General features: G+C 32.6%; 1 protein-coding gene and 1 long non-coding RNA gene across 2 annotated transcripts in view; one reads left to right on the plus strand and one right to left on the minus strand.

The window, feature by feature from the left end:
- Positions 1-24,862, minus strand: part of LOC134722762 (uncharacterized) — a 127,645-nt gene that overhangs the window by 67,777 nt on the left and 35,006 nt on the right. The gene's annotated exons all lie outside the window — the stretch shown is intronic.
- LOC134723480 (uncharacterized) lies at positions 11,654-15,759 on the plus strand. The gene is made up of 3 exons (XR_010108086.1): positions 11,654-11,761; positions 14,006-14,093; positions 15,469-15,759. It is a non-coding gene; the product is annotated as an uncharacterized LOC134723480 (long non-coding RNA).

Here is a 24,862-nt window from a genome sequence, read left to right on the forward strand (position 1 = left end):
TTACTAGTCTTACTTGTTGTATATCGATAAATGTGATTGTGTATTGTCAATACCTCAACATCGAGAATGCGTCATGTGAGGTGTTGGTCGCTATGTTTGATACGGGGTCACCGGTTGCGGATTCGAGACAGAGAAAAAAATCCAGGTAAAAAGTGTAGAATTTTGTTTTTGAAAATTTGAGTTGTAAATTTTTCTAAAAAAGTACTTAATTCCGTTCATCTAGTTGTAAATTTTCCAAAAAAAGTACTTATTTCCGTTTATCTATAATGGGTATAAACAAAAACTGAACAAGAAAAGTATTAGTAAACAGACAGAAAGTCGTTTAATTAATTATTTTACAATTGTTTAAATATATGTGAGAATTTAGGCGAATTTTCTTTAATTACAGATAAATGTATTTTAAGTTCAGGAAATGATTTATTCTTCGGGTACGCAACCGCTCAGGACCTCCTGAGTGCACTCAGGACATACAAAGTGCACTCAGGACCCATTACCGACATCGTATCTGCACACATGATGGATGTTTATATTCGTTATACGCGTCAGTTAAATTTTGGTAGAATTTGAAAATCGTAGGGGCGGATCCAGCCATTTTAAAAAGGGGGGGCTAACCCAGGACAAAAGGGGGGTTTAACTACATGTCCCCATTCAAATTCATTGATCGGCAAAAAAAAGGGGTGTTCCAACCCCCCGGACTCCCCCCCCCCCTCTTGATCCCCGCCTGAATCGAACTTAGATAGATATGTTAAAGGGGCACTAGCTACGATATATATAAAAAAATAAAGTATGATTTTTTTTAGATCAATCATTAATTAAATTTGAATAATGAAATAATAATTTGCTTTTAGCAATCAATTTCCTTTAATTTTGTTGAAATAAGCGATTAAACACAATTTTTGACTGATTCACTTGCAAGTGAAAACGTCATCATCATTCTAACCGGTATTCATGTGAACTTCAAGTTAACCCCTAGCTAGAGATTGACAACGCATGCATTGTACGTGTACTGGTTATTTAAAGAAAAATAATGTCAACAATGAAAGTGAAACTACGGTAAATCATTTGATTACTAATTCGATGCACATAAAATCATTCTTATATGGTTAAAAAACAATGAGAAACATCTATTTTCAATCTATAGAATAAAATCAAACAGACCTATAAAAATGCAATTGCACGTGTTGGTTTAATCTATTCGTATCTTTATTTTTGTTTACATCTCTTATATGGTCATCTGAGGTCAAATCGATAGTTAATTAGATGGCGTCTGGACTAAAATACACACGAAACGAACCTATATATTATCGACCCCATGCTCTGTAAACTGTTTATTTTAGACTTTTGATAGTTTGGATAAATGTTTTACATTGTTATAAACCAAATATGAGAATTTGAGTCAAATCGGTTACCATGAATTTGACAGCTAGTGCCCCTTTAATTCTTATAAAATAATAAGGGCACGTGTCACTAATTACACAACTACTGTGACGTACTGAGCCATGAATTATCCAATCAACAAAATTGATTGGATTATATTTATTGTTTTTTTAGGAATTGTATCGTTAGTTCAGTTTTACCTTCAACATGAATTTGTATATAGAAAAAATAAAATATATCTCATTCGATGTACTTTTTTAGTTTATTTTTCATGATGACGGGTAAATTAATTTGTTGTGTTTTGCAGTTCACGAATAAAGAAAATTATTTTATAGTTTCGTTTTTTTCTGTAACAAGTTTGATTTTTGTTTTTCAGTGAGATTCTTTTCTCTCTCTCTCTCTCTCTCTCTCTCTCTCTCTCTCTCTCTCTCTCTCTCTCATTTTTTTTAAATTAAGTTTAGAATCTTACTACAAACTTATTAACATATTGTTTAGAAATAATTATACCCAAAATATCATAATTTTCAAAAAACGGAGACAAGTTCATTTTCAGAATTTATTTTCACATTGAAATTCATTTCAGGCTTGTGAAACTGGACAAAACGACTTTAATTACAGAAAAAACCCTTAATAAATGCGGATTTCTTAAAACATTCGTACAACTCAAAAATAAAATTCCTGGACAAGTTCGATAAAAATGAGAAATAACATCTAACTACATGTATATGAGTTTGATTGTTTGAAAAGTACGGCTTTTACAGTTAAGAACGGATTCCATATCCGAAACTTTAATTTATATAAATTCTTTTAAAGTATGAACATTTATTTCCCTTTTCAAAATCGTACAAAGAATTAATTACTGCATGGTCCAGGACAGGATTATAAAATTAAGAATAAAACTTAAAAATTTATGGAACGAAATTTTAATAAAATACGAAAATCTTAAAACATCGTGATATTCATTTAAAACGTCACAATATTACTTCCCGCATGGTCACACTGTACTAACAACACAATCTATAAACAACAATAAAGATAATCAAATCAACTTTGTTGATTGGATAATTCATGGCTCAGTAGTTGTGTAATCAGTGACACGTGCCCTCATTATTTTATAAGAATTAACATATCTATATAAGTTCGATTTCAAATTCTACCAAATTTAACTCTAAAATAAGAAGCGTATAACGAATATATGCATCAATCCTGTGTGCGATGACTATTAAGGGTCCTGAGTGACTGTGCACTTCGTTTATATGTCATGAGTGCAATCAGGAGGTCCTTCAAGCGGTATTTAGGCGTACCGTTATTCTTCTGGCGGCTTCATTTTTTGTTATATCAATAACTTATACACAAGGAGACATTTTTTTTTGACAGCATGAACCCAAGTTAATGAGCAAACACAAATTTAGAAAGAAAATCGTTTACAATTAAAATTTATAAAAGGAAAAAAGGGGGGATAATAAACAAATTTTATTTACGCTCACATACTTCTAAAAAAGATTTGCATATGTAAGCTCTCTATAGATAATGTTAAATTATTTCAGGAGTTTTGAAAAAAGAATATATACAGTTTAATTTCGACTAAAATAGTGATTCTTTTTATAGATTTGGTACCTCAGTCTCGACGCAACATTTCTTTTTGAATTGTTAGATGGCAACCTCTTTTAATATGAGATTATTGTATATGTTCTTAATGTAATTATGGTGATATTGGCGATAAGATTCATTATATTATAACAAGGCCTTGTACAAATCCTTGATTATAGAATGTTTGGCAATATAAAAAGACGAAAGTAGACAAACCCTAATTAAGCAGGGTTTCACAAGTTGATCTCCAAGCGGCCCACATTGTACATCGAATAAGATCTATATTTGTCAACGTTTTCAAAAGGAAATAACTTGAATTGAAAATTTACCAACTGTGAAAATTTGTTATTTCTAAACGTCTTTAATTATTATTTCGGAAAGAAAAAAATATTTAGCATATTCATATATTTTCATATTTTTTTCCAACCTTTTTTTTTTGCAAAGTTTACTTTTATATGTTTTTAACCATCACCAGCGACATATTCTCTGCAATCACCAATTAGTCCTAATTATTAAAGATCAATGAACCAAATTCAAATGATGATTGGTATATCCATGGAAGTAATATTTATCTAAATATTACTTCCATGGTATATCGTATTGAATATGACCGTCGGTCATCCGTGACGTATCCCAAATAACGGCGCATGCCGATAGATAGATAGTTTATTATTAGCGTCTCGCAATTTAAATTTCATCAAGGGGACTTAATTAATCCAGTTACTATACAAATCTGGAAAAAACGGTGTACATGTACTTTTTAATATTTTTAAAACAAATTACGAAAACGTTTAGTGTAAAAATCACCGAATATAGTATGACCAGGTTGTTGGTCACCTCTGTCATGTTCATTAGTTTCGGGGGAAACTAGCGGTAGTTTAGATAAAGTCCAAGTCGCTGGAAAGTTTACATATTTATTTCACATCCATATATTTCAAATATCAAAACATAACTGAATAACAACATAAAAACAAATATAAAATACAAATACAAAAGACCGATTGACATACGGAAAAGGAACCAATCAAATATCTTTTTATTAAATAATATTAATTCGCGTTTTGCCGAAAGCGGGGATAAAGGATTAAAAACATGCTTCGTATAAGTTTGTCAAGAATGGCTTTCGGCAGTTATCACTTAGTGTCAAATTATCTATATTCTTTGTTACAAAACCTTTTATCTTAAAGACGGATATAAATCTTTGATAATAAATCTAACTGAAAGGATTATAGTTAAGTGTAAAATACAAGTAACTTTTGAATAGCGTAAAATACAATGAACTAATAAATTATTAAAACGCATTGACGACTCGGAATAATTGATCAAAAGCAAATATTATAAAAATATACAAAATCCTAAATGTGAACTTTGAACGAACAATTGTCGGGTCATATTACCCCGTCGCTCCTTATCTGATACTCCCGTATCAGCATGTGTAAATTATGAACGAATGATATTTCAAAATGCATACAGGAAAAATGAAAAAGAGCAACATTGTATTTACATTATTTACAAGCGCGCTATTACGAACATTTGTCGTCAAAAATTTTCTCTCTCAAAATATCTTAAAACTACATGTAATTAAATATAAGTGTGTCTAAATACCAACACGAATAAATCACGAATCAATATGTATAAAACGAAGTTTGTAATATTTGTCACCACGCAAATAACAAATGAACACTGTGTCTCTTTCTTTCATAAATTCGATACTTGAATCTATATGGGAATCTATAATAAATATAAACATTGTCATTGTATTAAAAGTCATTGTTTTGTCAAATAAATCTGTTTTCATCACCAACTCTATTTCCATCTGGAATGAACACTAAGAATATCACGCAGATTCTCTTCAATCTGAACTTTGTTACTACATATTTTAAGTTTCAGGAACATTTGTCCGAACTAGTTCTGTAGCACTATATATATTTATGTACACATTTTTGTACTAATACATTGAATACTTCTATGTGAATGTAACCATTTATCAAAATGTCGCTTATACCTGATATCTCTTTTCAATAAAAACGCAAAGTGTAGATCATTTCGATACTTGAAAAGGCATTGTATGAAATATTGCAATACTGATTGTAAAGCTAAAAATATATATTTGCAGTGAATAAAATCTCAACATATTTCTCTTAAAATATTATAATAACTTGGGTACGGATATAAAATGTTGGTAAAAAAAATAGGGGGGGGGGGGTCAAACTGTTGAACTTCAAATTGAGAAAAATAGAAAATAGGATATATAAAACTCAAGTGTAAAATTCTTTCTGATTGTAAACATGCTGTGTATTTTAAAACTAAACAGGTTCTGCTGGAAATTTTAAGACACTATTTTGTCTGAATAAAGATCTGAAGTACCATTTTTATACTTTGAAATATGCAAATGAACTTGTGTTGTGATGTTGTTTGGAAAAAAAATGTAAGTTTTGAAATAATATAAAAGTTTAACAATAGTTTCTATAAATGCAAAAAGCAGTTAAAATGATTTTTCAAGGTTTGATCGTTTCAGCATAGGATCGTCACTCCTATATTGAAACTCCTTTGAACACGAATTGGGTGACGAGTCCAAGTCATGATCGAAAGGGGTCGAAATAAATGCCAAAAGTTTGGTACGACTGTACCTATTATACCATTGTTAGAACATGAAAATAACACCAATTTTGTGACAAAATTGCAGTTACTTGATGTATGAATTGTCACCGATGTTTGTCTGATAATACGACCATTAACTGGTCCAAATTTACGACAAACATACTATGACAACCCAATATAAATTTAAATGTTGTTATACTATAAACAATACCGTTTGAAGGTAAAAAATATGAAAATCTGAAGTACTTGATTATGTAAATCTATCAAATTGTGATGTAAGAAAAACACGGGATTGTACATTGTATGTAAGTTAACTTTTGCTATTTATGATTTGAAAAAATAATTTGTAATTACAATGTGTGATTCTACAGATGAATAAAAAGGGTGTGTGTCAATTCTATCTCTTTGTTTTACGTGCTTTTATACGTTTAGTCTGATCAATACGAACTTTAAATTCGTGTCTTAATTCTGGAGGAATATTTTCTTCCGGTTCCCATGTATTATCTCTGTGACTAAACCCTAACCATTTTATTTTGTAATGCATGTTTTTGTTTATACGTTTTGCGTCAACTATCCGTTCTACTTGGTACAGATCTGGATCATCGTTAGTTCGGATTTCATCGGTATTTCGTTGTACTTGGTTCTCTGGGTGTGTATCAGTTTGAACAATTTCGTCGGCATCTTGAACATTTTCCTCTTCATCTTCATCGTCCGACATTTCGTCGTCAGTTGTAACATCTACATTGTTTGTAGGCCTGTCTTGTGGATCGTGATATTGTTTTAACCTGTTTGCATTAACGGGTCCTTTGATTGGTACGTCGTCTGAACAGCGCCGTAGTTTGTACGTATTCTTTCCGGTTACCTCAGTTATGTAATATGGACCTTGCCATTTGTTACAAAGTTTTCTAGAATATCCAACTGGCGTAGTCTTTGTATCCATCCAAACTTTATCTCTTATTTTAAAAGTTGCCTCTCTCGCATTTTTATCATGCTGCGCTTTGTATTTCTTTTGTGCTTCAAGTGAATTTTCTTTAGCTATCTCTCTGGCTAATAAGACATTGCTATGTAGTCCATCAATGAACAGTCTTGCGTCTGGTCCAACATTTGTGGGTGTTGTCAAAACTGTATCAATCGGCGTTCTGCATTCTCTACTAAACACCATGTAATACGGGGTATACTGTGTAGATTCTGTACATACGCTTGTGTTCATCGCATGAGCAATACTGGACAATTTATCTGGCCAATCTAATTGGTTTGCGGCGATGTATGTACGAAGTTTCTCTGCTATTGTTTTATTGTTCCTCTCGCAAGTACTATTTGTTTGAGGTCTGTAGCTACTAGTTCTCATCTTTTTGATCTCGAATATATTGCAAACCTCTTTAAATATATTAGACATGAAGTTTTGACCTTTATCTGTAAGAATGGCATCTGGCGCGGAATAACGGCATATCCACTGGTTGTAAAATATGTGTGCTACATCTTTTGCACCTGTATTCTTCATTGGAAAGATTTCTACATATTTCGAGAACGAGTCTACGACAAGTAAGACATGTGAATATCCATCTGGACTCTTTCTAAATGGTCCTAAAATATCCATATGAACCCTTCTGAATACGTCTAGAATTGGAAGTGGCTGTAAAGGTGTCGGGCGTTTGTGCGCATCCGGCTTAGCTCTTTGACACTGTATACACGTCTGTACGTATTGTTGAATGTCACTGTACATGCCAGGCCAATAGTACTTATATCTTATGGTATGATAAGTTCTTTCAATGCCACCGTGTCCACCAAGTAAACTGTCATGGTATGATATCAGGATATCGTCTCGTAGAGTTGAGGGTACTGCTAACCGTTTGACTATTCTATCCGCCCTGTGACCTTTTCCTTTCGGATAGTATAAGTGATATAATACGTCATCGTCTATGATATAATCTTGGGATTCAATAACAGTTTTTCTCGCTTGTCTGGTTTTGTCTGGAAGTTCTTTATCTAATATGTACTTGATGACATCTTTGAAATTTTCATCTGTTCGTTGATCATTTACGACTTTTTCCTTTGAACTTGTTGTTATTTCGCAAATGGACGCATAGGGGTCTAACTCGATGAAAGAGGCTTCTGTCTGTGTTGACGATTCGACTGTAGCTGTTGTAATAGTAGCTATTTCGGTATCATATGGTCTTCTACTTAACGCATCAGCATTACCATTAGCCGTTCCCTTTTTGTAAATTATTTCATAATCGTAGCTTTGTAGAAACATAGCCCATCTTGCAAGTCGGCCTGTGATTTTCTCCTTCGTAAGTTTCTGAGTGTGTAGTAGTGCTTCATGATCTGTAAATATTGTGAATTTCCGGCTAGCCAAATAAACATGATATTGTTTAACTCCTTCAACCAAAGCTAAATATTCAAGATCCCTGATACAGTAATTCTTTTCGGCTCCTCGTAATGATCGTCCACCATAAGCAATGACTTGTTCTCTGCCTTTATGATCTTTTTGTCCAAGAATGTAACCAATAGCGATCTGTGAAGCGTCCGTGTAGAGTATAAAATCTTTTGAAAAGTCTGGAAACGCGAGTATTGGAGATGAGATTAAAAGTTTCTTTATCTCTTCGAATGACTGTTGGCAGCTCTTGTCCCAAATAAATTTAGCTCCTTTCACAAGCTGTCTGTGTAACGGGTTAGCAATTTCAGAAAAACCTTTTACGAACTTCCTGTAGTAATTTGCCAGTCCTAAAAATGCTCTGACATCTGTTGTATTTTGGGGGACAGGAAATGTCTTAACTGCGTCTGTCTTGGTTGTGTCAACAGCTATTCCATCTTTGGACAAAACATGGCCTAAAAACTTTACTTCTTTAGCAGCGAAAGTACATTTTGTAGGTTTAAGTTTTAGATTGGTTTCCCGTAGTTTTTGAAATAGAGTCGTTAGGTGTTGCAGATGCTCTTCAAATGTTCTTGAAAAAACGAGTACATCATCCATGTAGACTAGTGCACTTTTCCAGTTTATACCACGTAAGGCTTCGGACATGACTAATTGAAAAGTGTGCGGACTGTTAGAAAGGCCGAATGGTAGTCGGTTGAATTCGAAGACTCCTTCGTGACATGTGAATGCGGTTTTATGTTTCGTTGCCGGATCAAGCTTTATTTGATGAAATCCATTAAACATATCGACGGTACTATAGTATTTCGCCTTCGCCTCGCCTAACATATCAACAATATCGTCCATTTGTACAATCGGGTGCACCTTTTTAGTTGTTAAAGAATTCAGGAGACGAAAATCAACGCAAAACCTATACTGGGGTGTGCTGGGTGTTGACGATGCTGACTTTGGACTCTTCTTTTGGACTAAACAAATGGGACTGGCCCATTCACTTTGTGACGGTTCTATAATATTGTACTTTAACATCTCTTCGACATGTTTGCTGGCTTCTCCTTTGACGACTGGTGATTGCCTGTAGAACCTTTGTCTTACAGGTTGCGCATCGCCTGTTTCGATACGGTGGGGATGGAGATCTGTACAACCAAGTTCGGATAGATTTATTGCAAAAACGTCCCTATTTATACCTAACATAACCATTAGTTTTTGTTTTTGTTCTTTTGTTAAATCAGAGTCAGAAAAATTGAAATTTAAACTTTTAGCTATTTCGATGTACTTTGCTTCATTATTTTTATTGTATGTACCCTTATCTATTGAATTTATTTCTACTGTGTCATCGGTGATTTCACTTGAAATCGAGTTCTCTATAATGTCACTGAACTTGCCTATTTTTGTATGTTTTGATAACCGTACTTTTGAATTTGTAGGATTAAGGACTTGTAAAAATGTTTTATTGTTTCTTATTTGTACAAGACATGTGGCACCTACAATATTCTGTTTACCAACCAAGGCTGGGTTCGGTTCAATAATACCTAATTTAGATTTTATACTTTTGTCAACAGTTTGAACGGGGATAATGACTTCGGACCTACTTGGAATTACTTCATCGTTAACTAAAGAAATAAAGCATATACTATTGTCATTATTATCACCATTAGTAAGGGGAACTTCAGTAATACCAGACTGAAGAACAAGGGTTTTGTCATCAAAATTAAGCCTAGCTTTTTGTTTGTCTAAGAAATCTAAACCAAGAATAATTGAATGTGTAAAATTTTCAAAAATATGAAAAATCCTAAATGTGAACTTTGAACGAACAATTGTCGGGTCATAATAGCATCAACGTTTTGGAATCCTAATGCAAAAGACAGTCGATTCAAACTGAAATAACTTCTTTAAAGATGGTTTGATTTTTTTAAAGACACATGTATTATATGTCCATGTATTATATATGTCTCAATACATGTATTATATGTCTATGATTTTATCAAAACAAAAATTACAAAATTATAAAATAAGTCATCAATCGAATGTATACCCTGAACTATTATTTACAAGTATACATGTCCTAAGTTGCTTAATGTCCTGTGTGCAACCAGGAGATCCTGAACGGTTTTTAGACGTACCATTATTTTATATGCATATATTTAAAGTTGTTCTTAATTATATGCATACTAGGTATCAGTGGCGGATCTAGGGGGAGGGTAACGGGGGTTGGAACCACCCTTTTTTTTAACAGTCAATGCATTTGAGGGGGGACATATGGTTGGAACAACCCTTCACCCTTTTGTCCTGGTTTGGGATCCCCCTTTTTTAAATGAATGGATCCTCCACAGAGGTATGTTTATATATATGTGTGTATCAGTCCAAATGACTTCCCAATTAGCAGAGACGGATTTCGGTTTTTTCCAGCCTCCCCCCCCCCCCCCCCCCAAATCTTGGGAAACAAATGGTAGATTATATACGGAATCACGGATGCATGACTGGACGTGACCCCTCTAAGGCAGTCAATGAGTCCCCACTTATGAAAATTTCTGGCTCAACCATTGCTTAGTTCTAGTTATCTTAGGTCCTAGTGTGAAATAAAGCCAATGGGTCTTTTTAAACACATCTTAATTCATACATGTATTCGTTTTCTCACGGATTTGTTCATGCAATATTGAAATTATGTTTACTCAATGCGTAATTACTAAAGTTTATATTTGCTACTTTTCTTCTTAATTTCATATAAATTATTTTTTAATTTTTTTTCGTCGAAAATTTAGTGGTGTTGAAATAGGGGATGGGCAGTCACACAGATACCTATTATCACATTTAACACAAGAAATGTTGTATAATGTCATCAATCTGTATTACACGTAGACAGGATGTTCTCTAGAAAACTATACGTTATACACACCCGAGAATACATGCACGCACTGTCGTAATGGAAAATTACTGTATGTTATAGTTACCTGTAATCAGCTTTGCAACACCATGTCATAACAGTTCAAAAAGATTTTCTTCAAATCAAAATGGAATATTCATTTTTTCTTTAAAATTTAAAACTTTAAAAAGTAGACTTTGACAAAATTATGAAATAGAAAGAATTGAACAATTTAAAATCGTATTTTAACAAAGATTTAGATATAATTTTACAACGATCCTTAAAAAATAACCAAACAAACGTTGAATCAAACTATATGAAACTACGCAGTTTTATATCAAAATACTGACACACACCAGTTTGCCATCTCAGTATGCAAGGCAAGGGTGCTTGGTGTGGTGCTGGAACTTGATGAACATGTAACATTAAGTTACAGTTCTGTTAGGATTTGACTGCCTTTTTACAAAGACTTTCTATGCTAATCGATGTTCCAGTATATTTCATACTTATATTTATTTGTGAGGCCCTCGTCATCATTTATATTCACTAAAAGCATAGTCGCCTAAAGATTTAATAAATATAGCGAAAAAATTGCGAAAATTGGGGGAAATAATATATTTTTAGTAGCATCAGAGACATATATTATATGTCTCTGGTAGCATTATTATTTTAAAATCTTAAGAGGTTCCCCGGCTGTTACTTGCAAATTAAACTCTAAAAGTGTATAACGATCTGTAACGAATATATACATTCATCATGTGTGCAGATACGACGACTTTATAGGGTCTGTCATAAGTGCACTTTGTATGCCCTGCATGTGTGCACTCAGGAGATCCTCCTGAGCGGTGTTTAGACGTACCGGGAAAATCTTATCTGATTCAGGATCAATTCATCGGTTACACTCCCCTGTCACCAGTGATCCTTTTTGCTGACATTCTGAAAAAGTATTGTGTAGTCCCTGTGTAAGTGTTGACTCTCAATTTGCACATGTGATTTTTTAACATTCCCCGGACTTCTGCAAAAACAATTATTCAGTTCACTGATTAAGATGGAAGGTAAACGAACAGAAAGTCGCAGGACATTCCTACAAAAAGTCAGACACATGTCATTTCATGTCAGACTCAGACATACATGACATAAAGTAACAAAGTTGATAGGACAAAAAGTCACAAACAATTTTTTTACAATTGTTTGAATGTAAATGAAAAAAGATTTTGAAATATTTTCTTTTTATTACATATATATTCATTTTTAATTGAAGGAAATTGTTCATAATATAAAAAAGAAGATGTGGTATGAGTGCCAATGAGACAACTGTCCACAAGAGACCAAAATGACACAGACATTAACAACTATAGGTCTTTACGGCCTTCAACAATGAGCCAATATAAAAAAGATGTGGTATGATTGCCAATGAGACAACTGTCCACAAGAGACCAAAATGACACAGACATTAACAACTATAGGTCTTTACGGCCTTCAACAATGAGCCAATATAAAAAAGATGTGGTATGATTGCCAACGAGACAACTGTCCACAAGAGACCAAAATGACACAGACATTAACAACCATAGGTCACCATACAGCCTTCAACAATGAGCAAAGCAGAGGTAAAACCCATACCCCATAGTCAGCTGTAAAAGGCAATCATACCATATCTTTTTTTTTTATATTTACATGTCAAAAAATGCGTGCAAATGTAATCAAAAGCTGCACACATTGTACATGTTGAAGGTAATGATTTTTGTGTGCAAATGTAATGGTAATGTGCACAAACCTAATGCACTGATTTATTTGTTTTTAATAAATTTTAATTACAAAGTTGCTACATCATGTTCATGTATAAAACTTCAAGAAAAATACAAAAAGAGTGTTTTCTTGTTCAAAGAAAAATAATCTCAAAACTAAATTGTGACTTTTTGTCCTGTGACAGTGTGTGACTTTCTGTCCTACATTCAGATTGAATAGGGGAGTTTGGTTGACCCCGTCTCCTTCTATCTGAGACTACTATCTCAGTGATGAGCTTTATCACTGTTTATGTTTCATGTACAAATGTATTGTGCTTGTCATGTATGTATGTCGGATAAAAGCTCTACAGAGCTTATGTTGTATTGTTATATGTATAACCGACAATAAATTAATAGCCCCTAACAAGTAAGAATTAGGTTACTTCTTTTTGTTTTGACATCTTGCAAGGGTTTTTATACCCCCATATTAAAATTATACCCCCACTTTAAAAAAGGGGGTATACTGTTTTACCCCTGTCTGTCCATCCATCCTTGCGTCAGTCAGTCCGTCCAATGAATATTTTTTGTCCCATTTTCCTCAGGAACTACAATAGAAGGATTTCTGAAATTTGGTTTCAGGGTTAAATAAGTCAGCTAAACCGTGTGATGCATTTTCAGTTTCATCACTCCACAACTTCCTGTTTTCTGAACACTTGTATGATTTTACACATGATAGCCAAGTTGAAAGTTGAAAACTAACAACCTAATTTATCTACAAAAAAAATGAAAAACAGATATGTTTCACATAAACAAACGACAATCACTGAATTATAGGATCCTGATTTGGAACAGGCACATCCATAACAAATTGGCAGGGTATAAGGAACTTTGAAAATGTTTAGTTTTTGTGGTTTGGTATTTTTTCCGGATACTGTAAGCAATAAGGCCCCTTTACTTAGTGAATGAAATAATTGTAAGATACACATATCTGTCTGCCATATTTTATATGAACTTGGCCTCATTTTCATAGTTCATTGGTCAATGAAACACTGCATTGTTTTGTCAGTTTATCATATGTTTAAAGTAACAGGTAGATTATATTTGGTAGATATGAAACAATTGTAAGGTGTGCATGTCTGAATGGCAGATTCATATATAAACCATGACCGCATTTTATTGTTCTTTGGTCAATGATAAGTTTTCTTGGTTTTGTCATTTTATCAGTTTTTCTAAGAATAGGTCTACTTGTTCTTGTATGGAATGACTACAAGGTATCATATAAAAAAATGTCTGCCTGCCAATGTTAATTTTACTGTGACCTCTGATTCATAGAATAATGATAATATTCATGATATTGAACAGCAAGAATGATGAGTAAGTTGATGTTATATACAAATAAGGCAAAATTTTCAGTTGCCTACTAATTATGTAATAGTAGTTATTTTTGTCATTAAATGATGTTTACTCTTTTATGTGTAGGGCAAGAACATTAAAGATAAAGGGGAAACTATAAACAGAAGAAATTATCAACAAAATAAGATTTACAGAGGTCAACAAAGCCTAAATGGTAAGTCCACTGTTATAAAAGTTTTTGTCCTTGAATAATGATTAAATATTTATTAAAATAAGATGTGGTATGATGAATGAGAAAACTATCCATCAGAGTTCAATTAAGTGGATGTAAGCATTGTTATTACTTATTAGAGGCCAGTGATGACCTGTAACATGTGTAAGTAATGAGAAAACCCATCCCCTATACATGTTATAGTAATCTATAAAAGACAACACTAACCAAATTTGAAACAGAGCATCAATTCAAACGTCAAATATACTAGACTAATTTATAAAAACAAAAAATTAGGAAATATAAAAATGACGGATATGAACCAACATCAACCACTGAACAATGTACAAGCTCCTGATATTGGACAGGTATAATATGGCTGGGTTGATATAAAAAAAAAACCAAACACTTAGCAGTCTGATTTCCAATGAGACATTTCTCCAATAGACATGATAGAGATCAAATGACTTTTAAGGAGGCTCTTGGGTATAACAATTTCAGAAAAATATTTAATATTTTTTTTTCATAACTCATTTTATATTATAAATTTATCATATGGTACACCAAATCATTCAAATCATTCAAAACAATCAATTCGGTTTGGCCCCAGATGACTTTTAAAATGTATATATCATTGAAAAAGCTCCAAATTATCTCCCTTTGGTGCAAAAAGGCCATTGTAATGTAATATCTTTTTTAACTCATCGGTGGCCTTTATTTTTATGCCCCACCTACGATAGTAGAGCGGCATTATGTTTTCTGGTCTGTGCGTCCATTCTTCCGTCTGTCTGTCCGTTTGTTCGTCCGTCCGTCCGTTCGTCAGTCTGTCCCGCTTTAGGTTAAAGTTTTTGGTCAAGGTAGTTTTTGATGAAGTTGAAGTCCAATCAACTTGAAACTTAGTACACATGTTCCTTATGATATGATCTTTCTAATTTTTAAACCAAATTAAAATTTTGACCCCAATTTCACAGTCGACTGAACATAGAAAATGAAAGTGCATGTTTCAGGTTAAAGTTTTTGGTCAAGGTAGTTTTTGATGAAGTTGAAGTCCAATCAGCTTGAAACTTAGTACACATGTTCCTTATGATATTATCTTTCTAATTTTAATGCCTTATTATATTTTTTATCCAATTTCATGGTCCATTGAACATGGAAAATGATAGTGTGAGTAGGGCATTTGTGTACTTTGGACGAATTCTTGTTTATTATAATTTTTAAATAAGCTGTACTTTAACTAAACTATTATAAAAGTTAAGCGATTTCTGTAATTTAGTACTTGAATATTCAAAAGAAAGTTCATCATAATAATCATAAACATGATAGAATAGCCATTTTATTTATTTCTTCACCGATAATTTTTGAGTTTGTGTATTTGTAGGTCAGACATCTCGATTTTCATAGTCATCATTCACAGATCAATACTGAACGGAAAACTTAAAGCTGATATTTTTCTCTATAGTGCGACTTTTTTATTAATTTGAAATGGAATGTGTTTTTTCCTACATTTATTTGAAAGAGGAAATTTCAACATGAGGACTATAAACACAAAGGAGTCATATCATCACGATCATTGATGCACAAGAACTTGATCATAGAAATACAACAATGTAATTATCAATTGAAAGATGGAACGAATGAACAAAATATTAGAATGTTGTTGTCCAAATAAACTTGCTTTGTCTTCTTATTTGAATCTCCATTCAATAAAAATGTACAGAGGAAGATCTTTGAAGAACAGATTGAAAAAAATGTTTTGTCTAAGAATTGCAGGAATATTCTAGTGAATGAAATTATTTATTGACTTCACTCTTATATAGAGGAGCGTCTCTTTGCAACCACATCAAATGAAGGTATGGAGTCTCTACTACATGTAACAGTCTTTAAAAATTGTATCGTAAAAAAAATCACAGTGTGTTGTTTTTCGGTAGCCAAGTATCCAGCATTGATTTTTTTTTTATTATTCTAGAAACTCAAAAACAAGGCTTTATAACAATGTCAGTCTACATTGAGAACGACGTGTCGGCTGAAACGAGGAACTTTTAAAGTACTATTAGCTTAGCCTAGCTTTTTAAATAATCAACATTCAAGTGTTGAAAGTGGAGAAACATTGTATTCAGAGAAATAACAACATAAATTTTACCCTATTAGTGTTGGACAGTGTTTGTTTAATTTGCACTTTTCAAAAAATTGTACAGAATTTATCTTTTGTTTCTAATAAAGACTGAAGTACTTGGTATGAGTCAAATTTTGTCCTGTTCAGTGCTATAGAATTTTCACATTTGATTTCATTGCATCCACACTGGAAGTTATAACCTATCAAATTGACCTCTTTTGCTAACCTGTGTACAAGCTTTAGTAACCATTGTAAGTTTCCAAAATATTCAATAGAAACCCCAAATAAAAAAAATAATGGTGCTTTGAAACACTCAAGATATATGTTTATGAACCAGACATGTTTTACTGTAATGAAATTTGGGATTAATAACCTACAACTGTCAAATTCAAGGGAATATTTTGTCCACCTATTTTCAACCACATGTGACGTATTATGAATTGGTGGTATCAACCTAATAATATTACACGAGTTAAAGTGGTGCAGCCCGTGTTTCTAATGATTTAAAGGGGACGATCATTTGATATCCGGGGTAAAAAGGGGGAGGTGAAATTAAATAACTCAGCCTTGATAATCACAAAAATGAATGGTTTGTTCTGTGGGAAATTGAACAAAATAACCTGACTTATGAGATGGCATTCATCTTTTTTCAAAATAAATTTTGGGTACCACTTTGATGCCTCATGTAAAAAAATTGCAGAAAATGTCAATACCAAAAGCTTGTCTGTCTGAATTCATTTCAAATTGTTCTCATAGCGATTGCCTTGCAAAAAGCAATTTCTGTTCTTCTTTGGTAGTTATCCCTGTTTTTTCGGGATCTACATTTTGTATGTTTCTTATATTCTTTTTACTTTTCAGTAGGTTTTTTCTTATTGGTTGTCGTCTTGCATGTCTTGTGTTTTATTTGTTTCTGTGTTTGTCCCTTCTGTATTCTCTTAGTATTTAATTCCTTTTTTTATTTAGTAATTTTGTTTTAAACTTGATTATAAGTTTTAATTCATTAAGTAATTTTTCAACTTATTTTACAACTTAAATACTTTAAATTAGTGAATTATCATTGAAATGTGTTACTTACACAGTCATATCACTGATAATATGCCTCTCTTAACTTAATTTGAAGTAAAAAAAAACCACATAATTTACACACACAAAAAAAAAAGCCAGCAGCCACATACGTGTTATCCTGCATCTTATAGTCTTTTAATTTTGTACCTGAAAACTTAAGTGTTGCACTGAATGTATACATTTTGCTTTGAGACCAAAATATTGTCAAATTCACCAAAAACAGACTTGCGTTTTCATACTTAGAAAGGGCATCGAAAACGCCGAGAAAGCTCGATTTTGTATCATTTGTTCGATAGCTTCTTGTGGGCCTTCAGCGGCTTCAAAATTTTTCGTTAATTCACTCTACGGAAAAACGTTCGGCAATACTTTAAAAAAAAAGCTAGTCGCAGCCCAACTTTTACCTGTGTGTATGGAATACATGTATATGCAGTTTAGAATTCAGAGGATGATGATTAATTCTGATTTAATGGTACATAATGACGACTATACATGTATCATTTTATTATATTTAACAATAAAAAAATGAATATAAAAATTATATGTTTTCACTTATCATTTATATATAGTTGTGAAAATATATTATGATCAGCTGTCCCTTGTTTCAATGAAAAGGAAAAATCATGCTTCAAAAGTGCAGCAAATAATCTGTCCTCTAAGTATACAAAAATAGATAACCTAGCCAAAATTAATCTTCCTGCCCCCCTTCCCGAATATTGAATGGTCGTCCACTTCTCATTCAAAGATTTGCAAGCAGTTGTGCTCTCTGTATGTGAAGGCATCGGGCAATAGGAAATTCGAAATAAACCAAGAAAATTTGCCGAGAAAAGATTTTTCTATAGTGTGCACAATTTTTTTCTAAATCGGTTGGGAAGAAAAAACAAAGAACATAATTTTTTTCATCGTTCCGAAGCGTATTAGGGACATAGAAAAAAAAAATTGGCAGTGAACTTTTTTTTCAAAGTCGATATTTTCACATTTCAAATCTCGAAATGTTGACTCTTCAAATTTCGAAATTTCAACTATTTTTAACTCAAAATTTAAACTTTTTTAAAAATCGAAAAAAAAAACGTCTTTGAACTCAACATTTCATCTTTTAAAATCTCGAATTTTTTATTTCATAGTACTTTGACTTTTGAAATCTCGAAATTTTAACTTTTCTAAATATTTTTAAACTTTGAATGTTAGTATTCAAACACAGTTATTACAATCTTAGAAGGATTAGACATGGCCACAAATTTTTAAAGCGTCATCTGCACATTTTGGCAATTTATATTCAGAAATCGGTTTTGTCCTTCAATTAAGATATGTATGCATTAGCATTTAATATTGAAGAGTTTCATTCGGAAAGAACATGCATGTCAGATCTGAGGACATTTAGCATCATATGTTTTATAGTTGGTTTTATAGGCCTGATTGTTTTCCCCACTAGCAAGTCACTGACTTTGCGTTGTTTTTAAACAATGGTAAATCAATTGTCCAATATGCCATGCATATTCAGCACGACCTAATGCTCAGTTTTCCAGTTTTGGAATTTTGAAATTGTTGTTCTTTTTTTCTAGAACATTGGTTAAACTCTTCAAGTTGGCATTCTTATGACACAACTATTAACCCTTGTCTTTATATATATTAGACTGTTGAATAAAAGTATGGCGTAATATAGGTGTGTCGGAATAACGGTTTTGTCTTGATACACATATCTGAAGTCCACACTTGAAACAGCGCTATTAGTCTTGTATTATTTTGATTTTAGTGTCTTGTGTACAATTTGAAATTAGTATGGCGTTCATTATCACTGAACTATATAGTATATATTTGTTTAGGGGCCAGCTGAAGGACGCCTCCGGGTGTGGGAATTTCTCGTTACATTGAAGACCTGTTGGTGACCTTCTGCTGTTGTTTTTTCTGTGGTCGGGTTGTTGTCTCATTGATACATTCCCCATTTCCATTCTCAATTTTATTTGTACGTGAAACATATTTAGATCTAAAATGGTTTAGATTATGAAAACTTATTTATCAAGTATATGATGTATATGGATATCCGCTTGCTGTTATAAATGACTGTGAATGGGATAATCGCAAACGTATAAATACTGAGGGAAAGTCAAATTTCGTTTTAAAAACAGTCGATATTTCAAAGATAAAATTACAAGATTGAAAAAGTTAAAGTTTCCAGTAAAAGTAAAAATTTTAAGATTTGAAATGTCAAAATTTCGACTCTCAAAAAAAAGTTCACTGTTAATTTTATTTCTATTATGTCCCTTATACGCTTCCGTGTGAATATGCTTGAAATAAAAGTCAAATATTTGTAACCGTGGGACAAACCCGTAACAATCATGACAACAGTCAATAAAACATCATTCACAGTAGTATTGTGCAGTGGTTTTGCAGTTGGACAATTCAGAATGTATGATATTTGTCAAATCAATTTATTGGTGTCTCAGTCAAATTGTTATGAATTAAGCAGAACTTACCGATTTGTTGATGTCTTCGTATAAAAATGCTGTTTGAGGATTGTATGCACACTATCACAATTTTTAGCAATTAAAATGAAACTAGATAAATAATAATAAAATTGATACCCATTAAAGTGAAACCTCTATGTCATATCAATGGTTTGCAGAAATTTGATATGCAGGAAACCTGTACACACATGTTAGTTATTATTCGTAAACATTACAATAAACAAACCAATATAATCGTACAATGGGAGCTATTCTGCAGAAGGAAATCTGTCATGTACAACAATTTAAAAGATATCAGGGTGTCTGTCCGTTTTGTAATTTTGTTCTTCTTTATATCAACCCAAGGAGGTTACAAATGTTTCTCAAGTAACCTCCTTGATCAACCCAATATAAAAAGGTAGCTCTTCCTGAAATATTTTTATATATTCCCTTTTATATATCTGATAGATAAATAGCTATGAAAATATTTTCGACAGAAGATGATTTAATCAAATTAAGATAATTTTTGTTGTTAAAATGTCTCCCTATACTATGCCGTCGTTTCATGAAACATAACAAAATTATTAAAAAGCGGAGAGGACCAGATGTGGTTCATAGACTAATTCGGGATATTGGTTCTTAGACTAAGTTTGCGTTTGTCATAAGTTCTGACTACGATCGATGTTTCCGAGGTTTTTTTTCGCATTATGTATATATCGTGACGCAGACTGTTTTCTACTGATCGTTTTCGTGTGCAGTGCTGAGTTCATGCGACTCTTTTCACATAAAAATCTGATGTAAAATCTGATTGTAATTTATACTGAAATGTGTATGACTTAAAATAATTTTTACTCTCAGACTACATTTTAGGATTTTTTGGTGGGATCACTGCTGGTCGCATGATGATATAGGGTTGTGGATTAAAAGTCGAGCGCTTGGTATGTAAATTCGAGCGCAGGAAATTTATATTTACAGCGCTAGACTTTTAATTTACAGCGCTAGACTTTAATTATATATTCAGAGCAAGACTATACACCTACACTGCCAGACTTTATATCAATAGAGCTGGACTTTACATTTTTATCACGAGACTTAATTATAAGATATGCAGCGCTTAACCTTAAATATACATGTATATGGCGCTATAGTCAAACTAACATCTCTTTTTTTGAATGAAATTACACTAATTGTGTTCCGTTCTTTAAAAAAAAAACATACCGGTAGACAACATGCATCATTGGTGTAACTATGAAGGGTAATATAGTGATTCAAAAACGTTTTTGTTCTAGAATATAAAGAATAAGGCCATTTTTTATTTTTTTTACTTTTATTTAATAAGCGACAAATTAAATTTTGAATTGTTCCTTTGTTCATACTTCATAAAAGAGCATCTTTTAAGAAAAACAAAAAAAAAGATAGAATTATGGTCCAAGAACACAGTTATCGTCCTTTGGTTTTCGTACGAATATAGTCCCTAGTGTAAACAGTGTATAACTTGCATGTTTTATTAAATACACTTTCCCAATTTATTTCTTGATATCAAATGCACGAAATATTAAGTAGGGGGATGTAAATACATGTTAAAAAAAAATTGGGTGCTGAATCTTTATGTTAAGTAGTGATTTGGTCCAGTTCAAAAAGGTCAAATTTTATCACGTCTGAAGCTGTCAAACTGAATTTTACACCCCCTTAACACAGAATTGTCAATATTTTGAGTTAGAGCTGGAAGAAGTTTCTATAATTTTGATATTATTTGTCTCAATAGTAGTACACTACACTGTAAAAATCTTTTTAAGAAAGAGCAGGTTCGTTTTTTTCAATTTGAATTTATTGTCTAAAAGAAATGCACTACGAAATAACGGTATTCTTGGCCTTATGAATTAATTTCACGTACCTAAACATAGATGATGGTTTCCCAACTATCATATTGCACTTGAAATAAAGAATACAAAAGATAAATTAAATTCTACCTAGTGTTAAGTTACATCAATCAATTGACAATTAGGGTCGATGAATAACAAAACTGAACGACAAAAGAGCAGATTTCAGCTTTCAATTTTTGAACTTTCCATTTCTACGTAGCAAGATTTCCTCAACAATTTCATAAATAGTTTAATTACATCTCCCAGTTGATACGATATCATAAAGCTTGTATTTCTCGTCATGATGTACTTGCTAAAGGATTGCTGCTTACAAGGAAGCTATTAGACCAAAAGTTAAAACTTGTGAAGTTGAAATAACTTTTTTGAAAACTTAATGAACGCCATCACTAATTTGATCGATTGCTATTGAAATCTGTTTCGTAAATGGCGATTGGTATATTCAAATTGTCGTCACTAAAATCTCGTCTCTTTTCCTCAAATGTGACTTAATAAATCAGATATATTGTATTTAAGTGAACAATACGTCAGGTGACACATATGAAGCAAGAAGCACATCAGAACACCTCTGAATATTTCTTGGGTTTGGGTTGCTCAGTCTTTCACTTTTATACACTGTGTTTCTTTGAAATGTTGTTTTTCTTTTTTTTTACATGGCAATGTCAGTCAGTTTTTGATTTGATAGTTTGAATATTCCTTTGGTTTCTTCTCCTTATTATACGAGTTTACATTGTACACTGATATATCATTTCAAAAACTATTTCACTACTGTATATAACAGATTTAGGTTCTTTTTAATTTAACCAAATTATAGATTATAGGTTAGTTTATGGAATTATGGATTGATTCATGAACGTGTTTATCGTCACTGATTCTAGGTGGAAAACGCCACTTTCAGCTTTCTTAATTGACTTTAACGTTGTGGTCATTTTGATTGGGAATATAGACAAAGCACATTCAATTTAGCAAAAAAAATGCAAGACAAGAATACAAAAATTATAAATCATGGATCAATAACACAATAGCGGGATGTATAAGGACAGAGCCATGTCATATGTACCAAAGAAACAGAAAAAAGTCATATACATGTAGACAAATCACATAAGCAGAAATGAAAGATAAGAATACAAAAAAATTAAAATAATAACACAATGACGGGATGCATAAGTACAGAGTCACGTCAAATATATATCACCAATAACAGACTGAACAGTAACAGTGATTCTTATAAAGAAAAATCAATAAAAGAAATTCACCATAACACGTTATTGAGATGATAAACAACGTCAGTACGCAGAATCTATACTTCAAATTCATCGTCTATTTTCTGTGAAGTTGATATGAAATATTTATCAACAAGGTCTGAACGAGTCTACCCATTGCTAACTGTTTCTTTGGGATTGATATGAAAGGAATAGGGCCGGTAAGCACCGATTTTGGCCTCAAATTTTAGGTCATCTAACGAAAGATTTTGACCACTTTTAAAACACTTAAAAGTGTCTATTTCATTTGAATCAATTATTTTGTTTGAACGATTTTAAATGATTTAGTCAATTAAAACGATCCGATTCAAGCTCAAATATGAAAATTATACCAAATATGCCAAAAATGTCACTTTTCAAATGTTTTTTGTCAAAAATGAAAGTGGCCGCACCCGTGATCATCCTCAACCTTTATATATGTTATGTATTATCATAAAATCCAACTTATATTCCAATATTAAGGATGAACACGAATGCGGGCACTTTGTTTTACACTAAAACCGTCTAAAATTGATCTAAAATGCTAGAATTTAGCACGACTTTAATAATGGTGCTTATACCCGATATATGTGCATTGTATTGTCAGCCCAAAACCAGCCAATATATATGTAGCAGAAGCATTATACTGTCGAATAAATGACTAAACGTTTACATTTTAACAATTTTGTAAAACTCACTATTTTTATATCTTGCGCCCGTACCATTTTGAAAAGTTTAATTATAGAGCATTTTGATCTCAATGTGGACCAATTTGATAACTGACCAAAAAAGACTAATTTTTGAGGAGTTGTGTGCCCTCCCAATGTTAATTTCTATGGGAAATTGAAAATGCTAATTTTGAGTTTTCCCCAAGTTAGACAATACGTGACTTTGTTTTGTGTATAGTTGGGGCTTGATGCTATAGATTACAGCTGAAACATTTTCTGTTGCAATAAGTTTGGGGTTAAACCTTAGTTTGACTGGACTATTTTTAGGCCCTTAGTTCCTAATCGTCTGTGAGCAAACTACCCAACCTTCAATTTGTTGTTTCAAACCTTGGGTCAAAATATCATAATATCCATTCACTAAAACTAAAGTTATTGTCCGGAATATAAGTCAAGACGACGTGATACCGCCATAAATAAAGATTGTGATTGTATAGATTTGTATTTATTATATGGGAATATCTGTTTTACAGGATTTGTGTGACCTTGACCTAATTTGTATGATTCATAAGTTAATTCGAGTGTCTTGTATAACCTGACGCACCTGCACATTGAGCGAATGATATCCTTTACGATTTACAAATTCTTCTTCGTGTTCCTGTGGTTTCTTTAGTTTGACGTACGTCCCATAAATGCATAATAACACTTTAGGAAATCCTACAAAAAATATACGCAAACTGTATGAAAGAGTTATGTATAGCATGTTTAGCTATTATATATATGTAACTCAGAGATTTAAGCGTGTGTGATAAGCAATGATCTCAATACACACACCTGTTTTGTTAGTCTTGTAATATTTTTAATTTAAATTTCTTGGGTATAATTTGTGGTCTAGCCTAGTATGATGACCATTATCACTGAACTAGTATCATATATTTTTTTCGGGGCCAGCTGAAACACGTCTTCGAGTGCTGGAATTTCTCGCTGCATTGAAGACCTGTTAATGACCTTCTGCTGTTGTATGTTCTATGCTCGGGTTCTTGTCTCTTTGACACCTTCTCCTTAATGGGGTCTCCGGGATCGGGTGTATTCAAGCTCTGGATTCTGGATTGATCCTCTTTCTCGATCAGGGATATTTTTTTTCATTCGGGACCTCGGGATTTTGGGACCAGGACCCCTCCCTCCAGTTTTCTATGTTTCATAAATGTGAACTGTTGGTTGTGTTTTCGATCTAAGTCATTACATTTGTCGGTGATTGTTGTCGAGCCTCCGACTTTCGTCGCAGAAAGCTCTACATATAGGGTCTGTATGCAATAGGTCTATTTTATTTGGTGTATGGAGGTGATTGTACGGTGTGCATGTCTAGC

The sequence above is a fragment of the Mytilus trossulus genome, chromosome 6, assembly GCF_036588685.1.
Source record: "Mytilus trossulus isolate FHL-02 chromosome 6, PNRI_Mtr1.1.1.hap1, whole genome shotgun sequence".
Classification (NCBI taxonomy): Eukaryota; Metazoa; Mollusca; class Bivalvia; order Mytilida; family Mytilidae; genus Mytilus; species Mytilus trossulus.